The sequence below is a fragment of the Acipenser ruthenus genome, chromosome 7 (assembly GCF_902713425.1).
Source record: "Acipenser ruthenus chromosome 7, fAciRut3.2 maternal haplotype, whole genome shotgun sequence".
NCBI classification, from domain to species: Eukaryota; Metazoa; Chordata; class Actinopteri; order Acipenseriformes; family Acipenseridae; genus Acipenser; species Acipenser ruthenus.
In genome coordinates this window covers 63,473,623-63,490,084 of record NC_081195.1, presented here as the reverse complement: position 1 = coordinate 63,490,084, position 16,462 = coordinate 63,473,623, and the positions used below count along the sequence as shown (strand labels likewise).

General features: G+C 37.2%; 1 protein-coding gene across 1 annotated transcript in view; it reads right to left on the bottom strand.

The window, feature by feature from the left end:
* LOC117415323 (G1/S-specific cyclin-D2) overlaps positions 1 to 16,462 on the bottom strand; it is a 202,542-nt gene that overhangs the window by 82,637 nt on the left and 103,443 nt on the right. Inside the window, exon 2 of the mRNA XM_034025524.3 lies at positions 8,736 to 8,811. The gene's annotated coding sequence lies outside the window, so the exon portion shown is untranslated. The remainder of the gene's footprint in view (positions 1 to 8,735; positions 8,812 to 16,462) is intronic.

Below are 16,462 nucleotides of genomic sequence, written 5' to 3'. Positions count from 1 at the left end.
CAATTGAGTTATGTTGAAACGAGCATGTCTTGTCACCAGTTCATTTCACAATCTGCCCCCCCCCCCCCCCCTCGCAAGAAGCCATACACAAGAATGTCACAGACTGTTTCCATGTCACACTATTTTAAGTGGCAATACATTTCAACACAGCAGGTGTGGCAGAGATACAGTAATATTCATACATTGAGTGTGACATGCTAACCTACCGGTGCTCTTATTTCATCTATAGTAATATATAAAATTACATTTGAAATGCATTTGCCAGACCAGTCTGTAAACACTGCTTGATGTTTGTACATAAGTACGGATACATCCTTGTCAACCTAGTCATTTATCTAGGCCTATTTGCTTTATTTATGAAATGTCTGTGTAGACAATGCAGCTACGCTATCTTTTTTTTTCATTTTTAATTCAGTAAATCGGCAATTGATTTTGCCCCGTTTTTCTCCCAATTTGAAATGTCCAATTGTATTTTTTTAGGCGCTGACTCGGGAGCGGCGGAGACGAACACACGCTGTCCTCCGAAGCGTGTGTGGTCAGCCGACCTTTTCTTTTCACTCTGCAGGCCCGCCATGCAGACAACCCAGAGCTACAGCACTGGACGACAACTCTGGGCAGCTTACAGGTAAGCCTGCAGGCGCCTGGCCAGTCTACAGGGGTCGCTGTTGTGCGGTGAGCCCAGGACACCCTGGCTGGCCTAAGCCCCCCCCCCCCCCCCCGGGAGGCACTTGACCAATTATGCGTTTCCCCCTGGGACCTCCCGTCCACGGTCGGCAGTGGAATAGCCTGGGCCCTGAGCATATTATTTTAATCTGCAGCTTGCTACTTTCATCTGCACTATTGGATGTAAATTACAGTTCCATTCTGCTGGTAACGAGCATGTGGGACAGATTTATTGAGCTTTTGTTACAATGCTCAATAAAGTATTGCAATGTATATAGACAATTTTGAGTGGTACGGAAGTTATTTAAATTAGTTTATAATAAGGTAGCTCTGAAAGAAAGAAAGAAAGTTATATAGACATGACATCACAGTTTATTTTCACCTTGGGGATTGTACAATTTGTTAGAACACTTTGTATTACCCGTAAATTTAGCCTGAGAGCAAGAGGCACGTCTTTAAACAAAGCAGCCTTGGAGGAGAACACTTGCATTAGGATTACCCCAACTATATAAAAATTAATAATACATAAAATGACTTCAATGTTATTTGCTAATAAAGACAGAAAAGGCAACACTGAATCTATAGTTATTTAGTCAAACTTACAACATACTGTATTTGTTTCTCATGTATTCATCCTAAAGATAAAATGTAATGATTAGCGCTTTAGGATCTAGAATTCCGACAGTTGGATAAGTACATAGAATGTTGCTGAAATCCTATGCAGTGACCAAACTTTGAAAATTGCGTGTGAGCATCCTTGCATTGTCTGACATTTAACTCTTCAGTCATTTACGAATTACAGGTATTTGGAAGGAAAAATCTAATTGTTAATCAAACCAGCAATATTTTTTCTTGTGGCTATGCCGTTGGTGTGTGTGAAAGCTGGATTCAAATTTAAAATCAACTATAATATTTTGAAACAAACTGCTACCTAATTTTACCTCATGTCCTAGTATGTTTTTTGTAACATGCCCATCCTTTAAACTTATGATACTTAAAGAACCAGCCAACATGCCCTAAAGCTATATGCAAAACAGGTCATAATGCAGCCTTTACATCCGACAGTTATAACACAAATTCATCTATTAAGGAGTGCCCAATTTAAAATGTAAGGCAAGGTTCAATACACCTGGGAGCTGTCGTGTGACAGGTTTAAGAGTACTTCTGTACAAGAAAAGGCTGAAGAAATGTCCAGATGTAAAATCGACAATGCATATTTCTTTTTAAACAAAGTGAGAGAAACAACAAATATGAAGGAATTGTATGACAAAAGTAAGCCATCAATACGGAATACTGGAAATGTATAAACAGATCTTTGTTTTTTTTTTTCTTTTAAGATATTTAAGCACTTATCTCCATGCAATTCTCAGGGCTATTTTGTAAGCATAGTTGACAGTAGACACTGGCTTTAAAGTTTAAATACAATGTATTCATATATTGTTTGCCTGTTGATTGTAACTTGACCTTGGCTGACGGAGCTGTTGACCTTTTGGGTGTACATTTTAAAGCAATCAATTTTCGAGCAATTTGAGAAATAGATTAGAAGAAAATGAGAAAAAGACAAAGAAATAAGAAAGACACAGAAACAGTTTTACTTTTTTCTGTAGAATAACTTTAACAACTTCAAACAAAAACAGATTGTGTGCTCAAGCTACTGTCCTTAAACATGCATGCATTCAACAACTGAAAGACATGCAAAGAAAATGAAATGTAGGTAACCAGCGTGCAGAGTGGTGATGCTTTAAGATCAAAACAATGCTCTAGTCAAACTAAGCACTCAATAGAACAAAACCTCTCATCGGTCATTTCTCAAAACGCTGCGTTTATTTCTTTATAAAAAGCAAGCTCTGTGGTTATATGTATTTTCAGTTAACCCATTTGTAGCCCCCTTTTGTTTGAGGAAAGGAATGTGCAGCTATCCAGGTGGAACACTGGGGATACACATTAACAAGATTATTTAAGTTTTAACAGCAGCTTTGATGTTCTCTTTTCAAAGGAATATTAAATGGCATTGCATTCTACCTTAGTGAAAGTGGAATACAATATAACCAAGCATGGATAATACAACTCTCATTCAGTACCACAATATGAATGATTTCTACAGGAATGTATGTCTATTTCTATGACAATGCGTCTGTTTGCTCTCTGAAACACTGTTACATGGGGGTATATTGTCAAGCACGTGTTTGTTGTGTGTGCACTCTGAGGTGGTCAGAAAAGGGGCAAAAAGGGCTTTTACAAATGCTTCACTCTGCCAAGAATGCTTTAAAAAGGTAGAGCGACACATTGCATTCCTTTCACTGTTATTGCTGTCTCCTGTATCCTTTGTGCTGTGGGAGTAGGTGATGACATGGCACAAGAACAGAAATCTTGGGCCAGGCTAAAGATGAGTGAACAGAGCCATATGCTTCTGTCCTTGTCAAAAGAGTAGTCACTGCAGGTCAAGTTCTCATGCCTCTCAATGATTAGTCAAGGATAGAGATGAGGGGGGCTCAGCAGCATGGTAAAATAAGGCTCTGGAATTTCTAATTCACAGTCCCTAGTGTTAGCCTTTCCTGTGGTCTCATGTAGAAGGAGGGATCCAAACACACACACACACACATACAGCACAGTACATGCAATCACAAACAGCTGCACTTGTCTTCAACTATTACACTGAAACAATCTATTGTTAAAAATAAGTATACTCAATTGAACTCAATTTTTCAGTTATGGCACTAAGGAAATAGGTGATTGTGCCATATCGTTAGCACCAACCCAATTCCAAAATGCAGCTTAAGTTATTATGTGTAAATGTTTACAAACTCCAAAACTCCAGCTATTAAGTTTTGGGTCAAACGCTTGTATTCAGTATAGGATGAGTTCAATGGTGTCAGCTCAGCCTCTACTCATCCAACTCCCAAGAGGCCCATCTGTGGATGAGCTTGGAGAGTCAAGCTTCCCCTAAGAAATGTTATGATAGTCCATGAAGTATTGCATGATGTAATCAAAGGTAAAAGCATAGTAAAGATATGTAAAGGCATGTACAGCATACTAATTCAAATCGCATGGTAAATTACACATTAGCTCATTGCTCAAGCGAGCTAGCAGGGCAGTGTGTGGGCTGAGTTTAGTTTTACTATGTTCACCAGCATGTTCTTTTATCTGTAAACTACTGTTCTGGGGGCTAACCTTTTGATATAGCTTGAAATACGCTGCTTGTGGTTTCAAATCTTTCACCCTCAGTTTAAAATAATTGATCTGACAAATTATTAAGAATGTATCTCTATGCCAAAATATTAAAATAGATTGAGTTCTCTCAATCAATTCGAATACCTTTTTGTCCTAGGATGAGTGTGGTTGCTCTATGCTAGTCTAATGCACAGAACAGAATTTAATGTAGTTAGGGTCAATCGAGAGTAGCAACTTCTCAGATTATAATATTACTAATATTTTTAAGGCGGGTCTAAAGGAGAACTAAATAAGACCAAGTTTTTGACCAGTAGTTAAAATGAACATTACAGTTAGGCTGTAGTTAATGCCTACCCCATAAGTTAGCATTAAAGTATGTACTGGATTTATTGAAAGTACTCGTGACTTCAAGGTAATGTTGCATTTTACTCACCCAAAAAACAGTTTACGCAAACAGTTTACGCACAAACACCAAACAGCAACATAACTTAAATTTGTTCACTAAAGCATCTTAAAAACAAAAGAGAATCATATTACCACATTAAGGTGTGGAAATGATGATTTACTCACAGTCACAACATGCTTACAGACAGTCAATAAATAAAACGTTTTTTGTCAAGTACAAACTGCCCATGGGTGGTAAATGGTGGAAACTGGTAAACTTAAACCTGCAGTGCCCGAGCAAACCTGGCAAGACTCAAGCACATTGCATAAAACATGAGCTCCCACTGGTTTACAATACAATTAATTGCACCACTAGCTGTTTCAAGTTGTAGTGCTAGGCAAGGTCAAATTCTGGAGAAAATCAGTAAAAACCAGTAAGGACAATTAAAAAAAAAAAAAAATGGGGGAATGTATTGGTGAAAACCAGTAAAAATCAAAAACGAAGACCCCAACACATAGTATTATACATGCAGTCTCAGCAGTGCATAACACAAAACTCTTCCAAACCTCCTTTGATTTGTACTCTACACTTTTGAGCATTGCATTTTTAAGTGCCTCCTCATGCTGCCTGGTTCCCAACGTCTTACTCGTGGAGGGCCCTTTTCTAGTTCTGTTCCACTCATTGGATATTTGAAATTAACGTTGTACATTTTTAACATTACATTTTATTTTGCCGTATTTCCAAATTCCCAGTCATGCATGGCATTCTAAATTCCATTGGATTTCCTGTGCCACTGTATATGTGACGGCCACTCCAGCATTGTGTCATTTATCAAGGGCATTTACTGAGAAAGAGCCAATGTCCCAACTCTGATTCCTGTGTTTTCAACATTTATTAATCCATACACACAAACTACCATGGCTTTCCATCAGTTGGAGTTTACCGGATTCAAATATCACAATCCTTTGACAAACAAAAAACAGAGACTTTTCTATTGCCTCCAGCATACATCTACATTAAAAGACACGGAGAAGGTGGGAGTTAGTACTTTTGTCTGCTGGGGCCCAAGTTTCACAATGCAATGGCAAATCATACAAAAAACTTCCTGTCAATCTTCTCAGTCATTCTCATTATTCTAGCATAGGCCTTTGTATGTTTTGTCAGAATGAGTTTTATATGGTATATTATGCACAATATATAACATAGATACAAGTCAGTACAAGTTATCACAGTAGCCATATGCAAAGAACATCTTTTGATGGCAGATTTGACCCCCTAATAACCCCTAGATGAATATGCCTAATGGCACACTTATCAGAAACAAAGAAACATAAATACTTAAATGAATGGTAGCACAATGATTCTGGATTTAGATATAGAAAGCCTAAGTTAGTATTTGCTTTTAGTCCCTTAAAACGATCGGGAAATTAGTGAGAAACATCTGAGAAAAGAAGGGCTTAAAATGGAGGTCTGATATCACATTCCTATCTCCAGATTGAGTGGTAAGTGATACACTTCTGTTACGGATAATGCTGACCCCCTGTGGGTGAGACAAGGTAATGGCTTTTAACTAACCATGCAAATGGCTCTGACCTTTTTGTGGTTAAGACATTTGCTTGTCCCATTTATCATTTGATCATTTTTGGCAAGATTTAATCTTTCAGTCACGGTTTCTGGGTCATGTATCTAGAGTCATGGTTGTGATTGCCATCACATTAGTACTCATGCAGAGGAATGACCATGATACTCTGTACAACAATACACAATTAAGGTTAATGTCAGAGCTCTGAAACTAGAGCTGTCATGTCGTCCCCCCACCACCACCCCCACCACCCTCGTGTGTCTTGTTTAAAGCCATGTTACTTATAGTACATTTTCTGTACCATCTACAAACTTTTAGATGTCCATGAAGTTAATAGAAGTATTTTTATAGTAGGCATATTGTTTGTTTTTTATTTGTCAATCAGTTGGCTAAACAACTCCCAACTGAAAGCCGGGGTGTACTGTTACCCATAAAATAACTAACAGGTAACTAACTACCATGACAGATACATCTCTGCAACCCCTGTTAGTTAGGGTTAGGACAATGGTAATATAATAAAGCTAAGTACTACACAATTACAATTAATAGTGCTTTACAACAACTACGGTTCACTACTGCTCAGTTAATATAAACTGCATGTCTAATTGTTCTAAGATTTTTTGCTCTGTTTCTTGCAGTCACACATAATGTTTGATATTGTGTTAGAGGTTTTTTTTATGATGAAATAAAATATATGTTTATGTATCTGCGGTCTGCATTTTGAAGTGAGCTTGATGTACTGTACCTGTGGTCACAGCAGCTGCTCCACAGCAAACACTACCTCTTTTACTTGCACCCCATAACTAACAGCCCAAAACATATCTAGCAGTTGCTGGAACTAGTGACACCTGCCTTGTGCATGTCATACAAACTTTGTGTATTGTCATAGCAACAAAAAGCATAATTATGCCGGCTTTCCTTAGCATTTATTAATAGTGTGACCATTCGGCAACAGCTCATTTTGCTTTCGTTTAACAGGCTTAGTCAGTATCTTAGCTAGAAACTTGCCATGGGCAGGAAATATTACAGCTATCTTAAGTATGTATTCATCTTGTTCTTCTCGATTCACTTTCTGTTTCAGTCATCAAATCCTGTTTAAAGCACACCTGTGGCCTTATGAGCTCTCAGAATCATGTCTGAACTCTAGGTACATCAGGTATACCAGGGTGCAACCATTAAGCTGTCCCCCTGCAACACTGTTCTTAAAACAGGAGTATATATTTTACCCAGTAACTCATCCAGTAAAGAGCACTTGTAGGGCGAGTCCTGCGATTGTGAGCTTGACCTAGTGGTCAAGCACTGCAGAAGTCCAGGTGGAGATTTCTCAGACTGAGCCCTTACCATCTGTAATGGAACCTTATTGAGCAAATCATAGAATACAACTGTATACCAGCTAAGTCAAAGCAAGTGTTGTGTATCATTCATGGGGCAGCAGTGTGGAGTAGTGGTTAGGGCTCTGGACTCTTGACCGGTGGGTCGTGGGTTCAATCCCAGATGGGGGACACTGCTGCTGTACCGTTGAGCAAGGTACAAGGTACTAGACTGCTCCAGTAAAAACCCAACTGTATAAATGGGTAATAGTAGTATGTAAAAATAATGTAATATCTTGTAACAATTGTAAGTCGCCCTGGATAAGGGCGTCTGCTAAGAAATAAATAATAATAAAAATAATAATTCATATGGCCAGAGTTTAAAGCAATGCAGCAGTGAAAAGGTTAATTTTTACCGGACAACACAGTTAATAGAACTTAAGTAAGCAATTGGAAGAATATATTCTGTGTACCAAACCTTAAGAAAATCACACAAAGTGTACTGTCTCTGTACAGCTGTAATCTCAAAAGTCACATTACCTCAATATGATAGCCATATTAAGTCAAACGTAAATTTAATCATCAGCAACATATTTAGCATGAAGAGTTCATATAACCCTGCACTTCCCCCGCACTGGTTACAAAATGGACCTGGCGCTGATGCCTCCATCAGCTGTGAACAGCTGCACTTCCATGCCTGGACCGAGACCAAACTCCTCATCACCACAAAGAGGTTGCTGTAGCGAGATACGATGGAACATAAAGAAGAGCTAAGCTCATCTACACGGTTTGCCAGGATGAAGGACCTCCCTGAACAGGAACTAAAAACAAGGCCTTAAGGCACTGCGCGGAATTAGAGGGGGGTAGATTTAAAACTTTAAGGAATTCAAATGTTGTATACTACAAGACCTTTGAAAGACAAGGAAATAATCTGAGTAATACAGATGGAATCTGGTGCTTGTAGAACCTGCTCGGCTATCGAGCTAGGGCTTGCTTAAAGAATGTGGAAGCATCTTACAGGTAAACGGTTGTAAAACATTTAGACAAACATTTCTTTATAAATGTCCTTTCTGTTATAAGGCCTCACCACTGCCACTCACTGCATGATCAGGGCAGCCGCCTCTGTTTACGCTTTCAAGCTAATCGCCTCTTTTTGCCAAGCTGCTAAACCCAGGAAGCAAGGCCCAGCCTTGCTAGCATTAGTCTGGTTTAGCTGAAGCTAGATTAGATTAAATGTCTCCCACTAATTTTGCTCCCCAACCCACAATAATGCAAAGACCAATGGGATTCGAACCATGCTCACATGACTCCTCCTATACTCCACAAGTGCTTTTACAAGGTGAACCACTTACGACAGCTGACATGTCATGTTTCTAATAAATAAGTAAATTATAACCTGGCTGCCTACCTTTCCTTGTCTCCATCTCTTTCTTTCCTATCTCCGCAATTGCAGCTACCCTTTGGTTTACTGTGAGTAATTTTACAAAACTAAGCCTGGGTTGTCCATTGTCTAGTCCAATGGGCTCAATTTAATACATTCATTTTTCATTCACTCAGGTTGTGACATACTACTAAATTTGTATTTAAAATAAATAAATAAATAAATAAATAAATGTACACTTACTGTGCTTTGGACATTTCAAATAAGTGCCTGAAGCTTCATCTTTGCTAGCTGCTACTGTAGCAAGATACCAAAAGCACTGAAACAGCAAAGAAGACAGAGGTTAATAGTTGAACTATACAAATATTTTCTTTAAAATGCTTCTATTACGTACAATAACAGTGTGGAGTTTATGCCACACACATGGCTTGAAAAATAAACAACCACATTCAACACTTGAATAAGCTCTTTTTATTTTCTTTCTTCAGGCAATTCACCCATTCAGAAGTTTTCTTTGTTTATTATTACCATTGTACGTTGACTATTATTACAGCAAATGCAATTGTTATGCTGGTTTTCAACCTTTGGGCAACCTGTTGTGCAAATGAGAGACAATGGTGATGTGCTTCACAAGACTTATACATTTGTTATAAGTAAATGGCTCACGAATCAAAGGTGTATATGGTTCTGTACTGTATACAAGCTGCATCTCTCAGTTACAATATTCAATCACGGTAGACTGCAGATGTGACAGATTTTGATAGAGGACTGTTTAAGGTTTGCCAATATGATTTCCTCACACACACACTATTGGGGAAGCTGAGCTTTCTCAACACTGTATGATTAGCAAAACGGGTAACATTACAGCAATAGCTAGTGATGATTCAACTTCATCAGTCTATTTTAAGATGTTCTAATCATGCCAACCAGGCTAGTTGGCTATTCTATGTCATCTCATAAACTCTGTATACCTAAAAATGTATCAGCTATGACTGCATTAACCAGATGTAACCAGTGTTAAAGGTTCAACTCAATTCAAAAGGGTTTTACCAACCTTTCATTAGCTTAAGTACCATTCGCCACTCTCAATCATTGTGTAGTACAGAGTTATCATTTTTTAGCAAAAGTCTGCCAAAGTCTGTGACTCAGAATACATTTACCTTTTTTATTTTGTCAGCGATCATTTTGAATGATTCTTTTTGCAATTAAATATTGTTTTTTGTATTATTATACAAACTGTGGCAAAATGGAAGACAGAATTATTACTGCTTTATTCAGTGAACTAGCTTCTTTTAGGCCTTCAATAATGATTTTTTTTTAAACAGCTAAAGCAAACTTCCATAAACTTCCATAATGGAATGGAAACCCGTTATTTAAACCCATTATTTAAAAGTCCTATGTTAAAAGCAAACAAAGTATGTTACATTTCTGTGTTATTAGTATTTATAACAAGGCTAGACTTTCTTAACCCACAGTTATTTTAAATATTTATCTCAGATAATTTGACTGTCCACTTGTGCTAGGAATTCCAGATGTTAGAGATGAGAACAAAACAACTTTTATGAATCATCCAGTTTATTTAAATAATGTCCTCTTCATTCATCACCATTTCATGCAACTCTTAACTAAGCAGCTGTGGTTCATTCATAACATTTGTACCCTTTGTTTCCAGCCTGGACCTTAATATACATGAATAACCCTTAAGTCTTTTTTACTGTGTTTTGCATAAAACTGTCCTCATTCTTAATGTATGCTGATCGTTAGCTTTATGTAAATTGACCATGAATCTTTATGTGCTTAGAGCGTCTTCCGAAAGACACCAAAGGGAATCTGTTTTGCCGGCTGACAGCTGCAAGGAACTGAGAGGAAAGAATCAGACCGTGGGGTTAGAGGCTGGGTAGCTGTTTTTCAGCTGAGTACCCTGAAACCATACCACCTTGAGGCCTGGTTTCATCAGATTTCAAAACTTATCAGTTACATAGTGTATTAACCAGCTGTAACCAGTGTTAAAGATTTATTTCAATTCAAAAGGTGTTTTCCAACCTTTCATTAGCTTAAGTACCATTCGCTGCTCTCAATCATTGTGTAGTACAGAGTTATTATTTTTTAGCAAATGTTTGCCCAAGTCTGTGACTCAGAATACCAGAATATATTTACCTTTTTTGTATTTTGTCAGCAATCATTTTGAACGGTTATTTTTGCAATTACTCAAATATTGTTTTATGTATTATTATTTATCGATAGGTCTATGTTACATACTGTGTGTCTGTGGCAGGCAACTGGAACTGAAGAGCAGGGACAGAACTCAACCAAGGAAACACTGACTGTGTTAGATAATAAGGCAATATTTTAAAACAATGGCCGCAAATTGATATGAATTCCAGTGCTTCAGCTGCTATTCCTAATTCCTGACCAGCAATGTTGCAGGAGGGAACATACAGCAATCTAGCTACACTATAATGGTTACAGTATAAAATAAATGATCCTTCTCCTGGCGAACTTTTAGAAAATAACAAAATAATTGTAATTAAAAATGATCTTTGATAAACAAACAACAAAAAAAACAACAACATTGTAACCTACTTCTGACGTCATAGACAGCAGACCATACGAATGCTGTTCAGCAAGTGTTCTTCAAGCTGATCACTGAAATGTGATATAGTACACTGCAGTAATGATATCACTGGGTTACGCCCACAGCAGTGTTAATACAGAAACAAATTATGTGATCAGGTTAATTAAATACAAGGATATTTCAAATGAGGGAAATGTTAATGAATTGTTCTTATTACAAAAAAAATGTTGTTCTTTCCTATGAAAATGGCATTATGCCCCACTCAAAGTTTTAGCAAGAAGTCAGTAACGCAACCAAAAAAAAAAACCCACCCAAATGCATTCATTTAGGAATTTCACAATGAAAGAAGTGCATTATGGGAGCATGTATTTCAAAATCTTTCAAACAGCAGAAATAATTGTATTACCAAATTTTGAGGTGGTACCAAAGTGGAAGTATTACATTATTTTATTTTTTTTAATCTGTAGAAAGGTTATAATTTAAAGTAGTAAATCATATACAAACAAGTTAAGAAATCCAAGTTCATACTATGTGAACAAGCAGGGCAGCACTGATTTGATGTGATGAATCTGCATAGTTGTCCAGATTGACCCTTAATCATTCTTAAATTATTATACAAGCAGCACTTTTGAGACTGTTCTTTGTGCTATATCAGTCATGTGTGCAGTCTGCCATCCAAGTATGTTACATCTACTTTAAACTGATTTTTATGCTGTATATTACAGAGTACATGTTAGGGATGATAAACAAATTATATATATATATATATATATATATACACACAAAATCTGCACTGCACCTGTTATGTAGCTGCTTTTGTTTTTATTGCCTGTTTTCACCCTGGAAAGATCACACTTTCAACAAGTTTCAAAGAGCAAGAGAATCTCACTCTGTGTTAGAGTTCCAACGAAGGTCTCTATGCTGAAGGCTAAACTGGCAGGTCCCAGGAGATACCGTGGATTATATGTTGTAAAACTCTAAGAACTAGCAATGACTTAGACATTTTAATCAAGCTGTGACACAATTAAATTCCTCACGTGAGACTTTTCAGCTGGTAGGAGGTCTGAGGCTGGCTCTTTGACAGGGAGGTAGGGAATGAGCACGGAACACCTTTCTTTAGTGAAACTGTGTATATTATTTATACATCTGCTACCTGAGGTTTTTGGAGTGTGCATATATTTTCCAGAATGTTTGTTCTTCTATCTGTTTGATGTATTATTATTATTATTATTATTATTATTATTATTATTATTATTATTATTATTATTATTATTATTATTATTATTATTAATTGGGACATTATAGTATGCATAAGATCAGGAGAAATAAGCCACTATTACAAATTAGAATACTAGATTTAAAGAACATTAGGGTGCTCTATTATGTGTTCACTCCCATTTTCTGATTTTAACATTGCAATTGAAATATGTAAATATAGACTTGCAAAAACGACTCAGCAATACATATCTATAAAACTTACTTGGCCTGAAAAAATAAGCTGATACTTTGATACAGTAATGAATTTATCAAGCTGCGCCCTCTATGGGTACTTTCTGAATTAGGACCAGATTGCTTTTAACCACATTACACTATCGGCAATGTAACTGGTTGCATCTCTTCTGATCTTACTTGAAGAAAAACTAAAAAAAAAAGCAAACTCAAAGTGATATTATATAAATTGTATTTATCTTGTAAAGCTTTATAATTGTGATATCTTATTCCCATCAAAACGTAGCTGGCTATAAAGTACATGTTATTTCAAGTTGCTGTCTCAACCTCTATATATAGAAAATGATCAAATATTTACAAAATTATTATTTTCTTTAACCAACTTTGGAGAAATAATATAACAAACCAAATCTACAATATAACATCGAATTGAAGAGGAGGGTGTATAAATAGTACACTGAACAAACCAAATCTACAATATAACATCGATTTGAAGAGGAGGGTGTATAAATAGTACACTGAACAAACCAAATCTACAATATAACATCGAATTGAAGAGGAGGGTGTATAAATAGTGCACTGAACAAACCAAATCTACAATATACACATCAAATTGAAGAGGAGGGTCTATAAATAGCACACTTTACAAACCAAATCTACAATATACACATCGAATTGAAGAGGAGGGTCTATAAATAGCACACTGAAACCGTTCATAAAGGGTTATTTTTTCTAAGATGGAGGAAGGCAATGACAGGTTGCATCTTATCAACATGATCTGAAGATGACTCACTGAATTATTAATTCTGTGACATTGTTTATGTGCTTTATTTTTTGACAGCTAACCATGGCAACTGTCAACTGTACATCCTGCTCCACCCCAAAGCCAAAAAGATGTAGGTGGCAGAGAAACCAGGGAGGGTTTTCAACCTCACAAACTTGTGCTGTTCTGAAGGGGTGAACTTCATCCGTGCAAGTAGTGGATTTTGTATAATGGTATCCGGTTGTGGGAAGTGAATGATAAGGCGAGCTAGTGAGCTGTCTAGTACTCTGTATCATTTTATTTACTTGTATTCCCTCTGACTCTTTCATATTTGCGGAGTTGCATTGTGCTTGCAGAACAACATCTACAAATAAAAAGGGACATTTATTTCACTTGAGGCTCTTGTATTTATTTATTAATTTTATTTTATTATTTTTTTAATTTAGTAGTCGCCAATTGATTTTTGCCCCGTTTTTCTCCCAATTTGAAATAGCCAATCTATTATTTTTAGGCTGAGCTCACCACAACCACCCCCGCGCTGACTCTGGAGTGGCGAAGATGAACACACTCTGTCCTCTGAAACGTGTGCCGTCAACCGACCGCTTTTTTTCACTCTGCAGGCTCGCCATGCAGCCACCTCAGAGCTACAGCATCGGAGACAACGCAGCTCTGGGCAGCTTACAGACAAGCCCGCAGGCGCCCGGCCAGTCTACAGGGGTCGCTGGTGCGTGGTGAGCCGAGGACACCCTGGCCGACCTAAGCCCTCCCCACTTGGGAGCTCTCGTCCACTGTCGGCAGTGGAAAAGCCTGGACTCGAACTGGCAATCTCCAGGCTATAGGGCACATCCTGCGCTCCATGCAGAGCGCCTTTACCGGATGCGCCACTCGGGAGCCCGTGGATTTATTATTTTTAACAGTAAAGATTGCACCCTACTACAGTTCTTCAGACATGTCACATTTATATTTATATTTCTGCTGACTTTCCTGTTGCAATGTCAAATTTAGCTAAGTAATGTTAGCCGTTTAATTTGTACATTCGGCCATAGTATTATAAATGCATGCACTGATCAAAATATAGAGCTTGTACTAACAAAAAATACATATTGTTTTATTATGTCTTTAGGCCTACTATCTATATATGGCTGGGAGTCTGATATATTTTTTCCGATGAAAGTTTGTCCTTTATTCTTGATTGGTGAATGTTTCCATAGATACAAGGTTTTCTGAGATTTTTAAACTTTTTAGTATTTCAAATCATTTCAATAAGCTGGGGTTTTTATGCTGTAGATGGAAATGGGTATTTTTCTCCGTTTCCACAAACTCATTTGGTCAGATGCTGTGTCAAGTTTACAATTATGTGCTGTGTTGTACTGTATTTATAATCCACTGATTATAATATGACTCTGTGGTATGTGTTTACTGCTTGCAGAGAGAAATCTCACACAGCTTTTCTCGCCTCTGACATAGTGAGGAGGACCGCTTCTGCTTAGTGATGCAACGTGGGTATGAAGGGGTGAACGAGCAAGGAGAGTTTTACCAGATCCAGCGAACGTTTTGCAGTACTGGGCTTTTACATACAAAAAATCAATAACTACACATTCTCACTCTCAAAGGATCAGGAAATGCACTTTTCTAGCAAATAAATAAATACAATTCGGGGGGTGGGGGGGGGGGCTAACGCCTCCACACCCTTACTGGATTGACTCTGTAAAAATACATTCTTGGCTATGCCTCTGCATTATACATTTTGTCTGTTCATTTTACACTTATAGCAGTTTCAGTAATTCAAGACAGTACACTAAGGTGACATGTTTTTTTTTGGTTCAGTGCAACCACACACAACACTACCTTCTCGCCCAGACTGAGCCCTGTCTATTATTTGAGCACTTTCAGTATTTTAGTGCAATTTCTGCCCTGCAATTTACCGCAACATCGCTGATAAACAAGTCATTTCGGGTGAAAGCCGGATGAGTAGGAGTGCCAGCATGTGGGTGAGCAAATGTGGGGGAGTTTCAGTGCCTCTGTACAAACATCAAAGCAGATGCTTGGTTTTTTTCTTATTATTTTTCTTTAAAAACGTGACTTTATAACACATGAAATGGAGACATTCAAAATGCATGAAACCTGTCAAAGCCCTCCCCCAGTCTTTGGCACTGGAACAATCGAAGTGACCTTTTTGGTAACGAGCCGGCCCTTAGGTCACGTTTCCTGTACATTAAAGTATAAAGCTGTCACTTTAGGCAGGTGGCTTTCTTTAAAGGTGGCATTTAGAATCAGCTCCTACTGTGTGGGATGTTTATTTATATTACTCAATGTTACATATGAAATCTTGGCTTAAATAGCAGTAACAATGGTAACAAACTGGACTATGAACAGCATCTGTTTTCTGACAAAGAACAAAAGGCTGAACTGGAAGAATGTAGTAAACACTTTATTTTTAAGTTTGAAATTCACTGTGCATCTTGTCATTAACTGCAGTAGGTTACATGAAAGCTAGGGTTAGATCACAAGGTCAGGTGTTTTGTTGTCATAAATGACATCACCTGTTATGTTTTGTAAACTTTAAACTTGAAAAACTTGAACGTTTATAACATTTTACACCTGCCTAAAAATGCCAAACATGAAATTTGGGAAAGGCTTGAGAGACATATATTCTACAATGAGCATTTATAGGTTTCTAAAAGAATCCTAATTTTGAAATGTTACTTTTTTCTTTCTAATTTTCTTCTAGTATAGTATCTTTTATTTTGTAGCCTTCCAGTATCCTACTCACAGAGTTTACATTTTGATTAATTAAATGACATTTTGATATTTACAAATGTTTTTCTTGACTGTTGCTGGCTTCTTTAAAACAAGTTAAGAAATGTTTCATAAACACCAAACTGATTGACCAAAACATAGTCCTTAAATAACTAACACATTAAAGCATTGTGAACTTCACCCACCACGCTGCATGTGTTTAGGAAATTCACAGAATCAGTGTTCAATATCACATGCAGTTCCATTATTTATGATAATGAATCATTTAACACTAATTAGGCACAACTCACAAAGATCAGGAGTTTTATTCTAGTTTTTAATTTTATGATTTTTTTTTTATTATTTTTTTTTTATTTTTTGCTATCCATGAAACTGTTGTAATTTTAAACAAAATATCCTTTAAGTTACTATCAAGTCAAAGCA